At 45.8% G+C, this 6237-nt stretch overlaps 1 pseudogene; it reads left to right on the plus strand.

Moving 5' to 3' along the window:
* Positions 1-4655: 4655 nt before the first annotated feature.
* LOC146867810 (2',5'-phosphodiesterase 12 pseudogene) lies at positions 4656-5998 on the plus strand (annotated as a pseudogene).
* Positions 5999-6237: the final 239 nt, after the last annotated feature.

The following is a 6237-nucleotide window of genomic DNA, read 5'->3' on the forward strand; positions in this document are numbered from 1 at the left end:
ACACTATAGATGCGCCGTATTTAAACTACGGTGCTCCATGTCTCAGGGCTTGAACAAGTACGTCAGGAATCCTGACGTATCTGTTGGTGCAGTAATGACATATTGCTGGAGTGTGTCACAAAACAGACACAACTCCAGTGAGTCCCATGCAAAAGGGCCTGTGTCACTCCTTACTCCTCTGTGCAGAAGGTGTAAGGATTTGACACAGTGAAGTCATAGAAGTGGCGCTGTGAAATCTCATAGATTTCACAGTGCCACTTCTACGAGCCATTTTTGCGTGGGAACGCTCACCCTGCATACTTTATACTTGACGCAGATATAATGTAGCGCAGGGCTTTACAAAATGACGCTTATGCCTAGATGCTTTACTTTGTAAATAGGGTGTAGTGTGGTGCATTCTTTACACAGGCACAGGGTCACACAAAAGTGATGCAACGGTGGCATAAGGCCTCATAAATAAGGCCCTTAGTTTGTGCTACAACGTCTTCTAGGTTCTACATGTCTAGGTAGTACGAAAATTATTCCTTCTCTCAAAGCTGGGCCCATTTACTATTCCCTAATGACCTATAGGTCCAATGTCCTTCCAGCTACTGCAGTTAGGAGGTTCATCTGTTCACCACTCAGTAATTACCACCTTCTACCATGAGTTGTTAATTTCCTTTGTGAATGTCCTTTTGGGAATGTCTTCACTTGTTATGCTGCAAAGCTGTAATGCCCCCCTGTAAATGTTTGTCGGTTCTTGTGTGCTTCCCTGTGTCTTCCATGGAGGGTGGCTTGAGGGACGCCCCTGTACAAAGTGCTTTCCATGCTCCTCCGTGTGTTTTGCTTGCGTTTCCACATTTCTGTAGGACCTTATATGTATGGTAGATACTCAGGATGTTGACTACACGTAAATATTTCACTTCAAGTTAATAATTCTGAAGCAGCAATGCCTGTTTCTCAATGAGCAGGTGTCGATGGCGCGTGACCTATGGAAGAGCACAAAATTGTGGCCTGTTATCACATGAATCTTCGTCCTTACAGGTTCAGGAAAAAGTGCAGATAATCCATATTTATGGTAATTGCCTCCTTCTCAATCTGCAAGTAGCGCGTTTCAGTGCAAAGCCAATGGATGCCGAGAAGTTGCACCTTGTCCCTGAAGTCCCTATGGTACAGGTACTAACGTCCACCACTGGTGCCACTGTCTTAGTAGAATTGAGTTAACTCATGGTGGTGCCTTGCAACGATGCATTATTGGTGGGTTGGAATGCTCACATGTGAGTCTCCATCCGGGACCATTCCACGTAATTTTATGTGAGATCTCTTGAGGTTCAGGGAGTGTGGTTAGGTTTGGTATCTCCCACAATAGGAGGTCAATGATTGAATATGTCAGATGCCAGTGACTTCCTTAGCTGAGCTGACAATGAAAGTCTTGTACCTTCTGTGGATCTGCCTAATGCTTTCACTAGTGAATCCCTGGCCAAAGATATCTAGTTTGCTTTGTAGGAATGCACTCTTTTTCCAAGTGAGTGCCATCCTCATTTCAACAGACTCTTAACCCCTCATGGCACTCAGAAATACAAGTGGCTAAGAAGAATTTGTCACCAGTCACATTCATGATACTTCTGTGCAGCCAGGGTCTCTTTGACAGTGTATTGAAGAACATCTGCAGGTGAAATGCCAAAAATGGCCCTTTTGTACTGCCTCAGTTTGATATGCTTGGAAAAAGGGATGAAGTAGATGTATGAAGGTTTTTAGATATTGTGAATCCTCCAAATCGGAAAACCAGAGCCTTTCTGAACGCTTAACCCTTTTTATTAATGCAGCCCAGTTCCTTTAAGAAACTAGGTAGGTCGTTCTGTGACCACTGCAATTTGGTTTTTTATGAACCGACTTAATTATATATATGTCAGTTCTCGAAATCAATTTGCATTCGCAAAAAGTCAGTGCACAATTTGCAACTGCAATTTGTATATGTAATATTTGTACACCTGGCTCCGAGTGTCTTTCCTCATCTAGGGTTGGTAGTAGCCATTATTTAGACCTAGCTTTGGGGACCACTTTGCACCATTTAGGTCAGGGAATCCCGACAAACCTGCAGGTATACACACACTTCAATGTGGGATAACATCTTTGTGTCATCCTGGAACCTTGTTTAGTCTTCTGATTGTTGGACTTACTCCTGCTCAGGAACTCTCATCAGAAAAAACTCTGTGTTTGTCAATAATCTGGGAGATATGATAAAGAGACAACCTATCCATACTCCATGTTCTGCCATCATCAAGAATAACCACATTTTTTCTCACTTCCACCACCTTCATTGGCTTGGAAAACTTGCTCCCCCACTTTAGCTTGAAACAGGAAGTTTAACTAAAACAACACCCCCCACCTTTCCCTTGCCCTCCTTGGTAGACTGTTTGACATCATATCTCATCTTATAACTTTCCTGGTGAAGTTCCCTTAACCTGTTCACTTCATCACAGCACACCCATCTGGGTTCAACACCACCCAACCAATTAGGCTACATTTTTGTTCCTGGCAGTCTATCTTTCAACACTATGAGCAGCGAGACATTGGTAATTAGATTAGGTCCTGTAGGGTAGCACCAAAGCATACATTGAAGGGCTCTATCTGCTGGACTATCTGAAACACGGGCAAGTTGCAAATCATTCAGTTAACTCTCTCAACCAATCCATTAGCCCTAGGGCAGTTTAAGGCAGTTTTAAGATGAAATATGGACAAGTGTTTTTAGAAACTCACTCATCTCTTCTGAAGTAAATTGCACCCCGTTGTTGTATTAAGGGTGCTGGGTATCTCTTCCATCATGAACACCTCTATAAAGAAAAAAAAGAGAGATTTCATGTTGACACATACCACCAATTTGGTCATCACCCCCTCGGAGTGAGAATCCACCAAAACAAGCATGAACATCCCTTCCTACATTAATACCTTTAGGGGACCAATAATGTCTAATCCCAGCTTATCCCATGGTTTAGAAGGGACAGTATCCGGGGAGAAAGGTACATGCCGAGTGGTTCTGTTTTTATCGCTTAGTGCACATACTAAGCAATCTTTCAACTTTTCCTCAACTATAGTGTCCATTCTGGGGAACCAATAAGTGCCCCTGACATTTCCTTGGTCATGCTTCTCTTATGAGCAATTTCTACAATTGTTCTCCACAACTCTTCTGGGGGAATCAGTCTTTCCCTCTTGTATGTTTCCATATTGGCCCTTAAGCATAACAGGCCAATGAAAAGTGGTTTACATTTATCTAGAGTTTCTTTCAGCTCACAGAGGAGCACACTGGCTGCAACCTGTATGATGAGAAGACCTTCCACTCTGTTGTTGTTAATCAGTGAGTCTATCCAGTGTAAGCCGCAAAGAACTTAGGGGCAGATTTATCAACTATTCACGCAATGCAACACAGCAAGCCATCTTTCTGAGTTGCACTGCATGGAAGGGAGAGGGCAGGAATGCACTGCATTTACCATTATATGGCACATTCCTGCTCTCTGCTTGTGCTGGAGCACAAACTGCTGTCTAGCACCAACACGGGCACCCTTGCACCATGGTGCAAGGGTGCCTGCTTTGGAGGCAGGATTCATTTTGTGCAGGAAGAGACACCTTCATGCACTAAAACAATCCTCTGAGGCTTTTTCCTACTTCTGTGTGCTGCACGATGCAGCACATGTAGAACAAGAGAAAATCAAGGAGAAGTAAGCATATTTCTCCTTGTTACATCTCCCATGGGGAAGCATAGCATTTTGACTCTTTCCCAGGTCTACCACTATTGGTAAATCTGGGAATGCGCCAAAATCCATGGGTGGATGCTTGAGAATGCCCATGCTTCACCCATTAAATGCCTCCCTGGGACAGAGTAATGCAAGACAGTGACTTGCGCTGCCTTGTGTTAATTTACCAATCTATGCAGGGCCATGCAAGGTGACCTTGCGTGACTTGGTAAATGTCATTCTAGGTTTTGCATCGCCATTGCACCTCCTTGCATGGTGCAAGGGCGACAAAAAACCATGATAAATATGCCCCCTAGTGTTTTCAAATCTCTTGCCTTGTTGAATTCCCATTATCTATGCTGCTGACAGGGACAGTGGTTCATTGTTCCAATATTTTTATAATTAGTCCATGTTTTTGCCAATTTGAGATGAGGCCGGAGTTGCTCAAATTGCTGTCTGTTCATGCCTTTGTGTCAATGACAGAGTTAATTTTAAGGCTCTTTATTTTTATATAACAAGCATATTTGTTTTTCTGTCCAGTCCATCTATGAGTTAGGACTATTTCTCCTTCATCAGCTTCCAGCTGGTGCAGGGATGGCAGCAATTGCATATAGTTAGTATCATCGGCCAGCACAGTGCAGTTTTCCTGCAAGCTCAGATCAGTAGTGACCAGTCAGGAGGAACACGCAATGCAAACCCTTGCACAATGGTCCAACTTCCCTCAGGCTGTGCTTTTGAGCCCTCTGCCTGTATACCCATTGGTTTAGGGTTTTTTTCCTCCACCGTATCCACATGTCCCCTGTTTATGGATCCCCTCTGCCCTTTTGTGCCGGGCACCAAGTTGATGCTGAGGGCCTTAGCCTTGTAAACTACTGTGGAGTGTCCCAGGCTACCCGCTCTGCTCCGATCCTATGCCTGCTCCAGGCCTATAGCCCATCTTGCGGGATGGAAAAGACTATAGTATGGTGTGTGCTTTCGGAGCCCAAGCGGACCCTCTTCTTCACTCCTGATGGCAACCAGAAGCTCATGCAATGGGACCAGTTGGAGTAACTGGACTGGGCGCTGACCCACATTGTAACCAACTCCGTGAAGGAAGTCCAGAGCAGCAAGGCCAAGAAGTGAAGGCACAGCAGAAAGGCCTCCCAGTCTGTCTCCCCTGTGAAGACGAATGTGCTTCTACTACCAGGAGAAGCCACTTTCATATGAACTTCTCAATCCTGAGGCCTGGTGGGATGGAGCCATGCTGCCTCAGGGCAACCCCCACTATTTGGTGGAGCGCAACCCATCTGCCTTCCGTCAGGGTCAGCTTCCTTGCCACATTATGGCCGGCTTTCCCTTCTGTCCTGCCCTGCACATTGAGTGTGGGCAGCTAGAGCCTTGCTCTTCTGCTACTTCAAAGAGACACTTGAGGAGCCAGGAAGCTGAGCACCCTTGAGTAGCAAGCAGGTCTACACACCAACCAAGGCGAACGTAGGACTGCGGCTGACCCTGCACTGTATGGGCAGTGCGGGCCCCTCGTGGTACAGCACCGCCTGGGTCGTGGAGGTCAGCCACACTTTGGAGACCTTAGTTTGCGCCTTTGAACAGTAGCCCTTCTGACACACAGTAGGTGAGCGCAGAGTTGCTCCTGTGATCCATCTCTAAAGTGCTGACAAAGTCATGCCCTACCCATACTGTGGCACTACACCCTGGACATGGACTATCAACGGATCCTACCATGCAAGGAGCTTAATGGCTACAACACAGACCTACTCTGCCTGCATTAGGTGGACTGTTCTGTCTTCATGGACAGTCTTTGCCCAGCTCTGGATGCCTTTGGCTTGCATGGCCTTTTCAAGCTGAAGGAGAAGCAGCATGAGGGTCTCACCACCTTCTACAGGCCGGACAAACTCACCCTGCTCAGCCAGCATGGCATCTGTCTTAGCAAGCCATTGCTGGCGGAGCCCGTGCATGCCAAGCTGCTGGAGAAGCTGTTGACCAGTGGTGCAGCCAAGGAGCAGCTGCTACAGAAGACCACTGCCTTTCAAGTGCCTGTTTTTCAATACGCAAAGGATCCTTCGAGAAAGATATGTGTTGCTAACTCTCACATGTTCTTTCACCCAAAAGGTGGTAACATGTGCCTACTTCAAAGTGCCAGAGCTCTGACCCACATCAAGCATGTTGCATATGAGTTGTATCCTGGAATACCAATACTTTTCCGTGTTGATTTCAACAGTACACCATCCATGTTGTGGAGAATCTGTTTTCTCCTATGTTGCAGTTTGATGTTTAACCATGTTGCAGTTTGATGTTTAACCTCATGGTCATGGTCCGCCAATACTCTCATCGTGTTCATTGGGTGATGAATGGGTTTTTCCAACAGCTCATTTGTGATGGCTATTTCAGCCAAAGCCAAGTCTAAGTTTGTGTCTGGTGCGTGAGACAGTTTGTGGCATCTTCAGACAGCAGAATGCCTCCAGACTCATGCATGGTTTCCACATTAGAACAGGCTCTGGACAACAGAAGATGAATGTGTTGTTATGTTGTG

This window comes from Triturus cristatus, chromosome 1_2 (assembly GCF_964204655.1).
Source record: "Triturus cristatus chromosome 1_2, aTriCri1.1, whole genome shotgun sequence".
Lineage (NCBI taxonomy): Eukaryota > Metazoa > Chordata > Amphibia > Caudata > Salamandridae > Triturus > Triturus cristatus.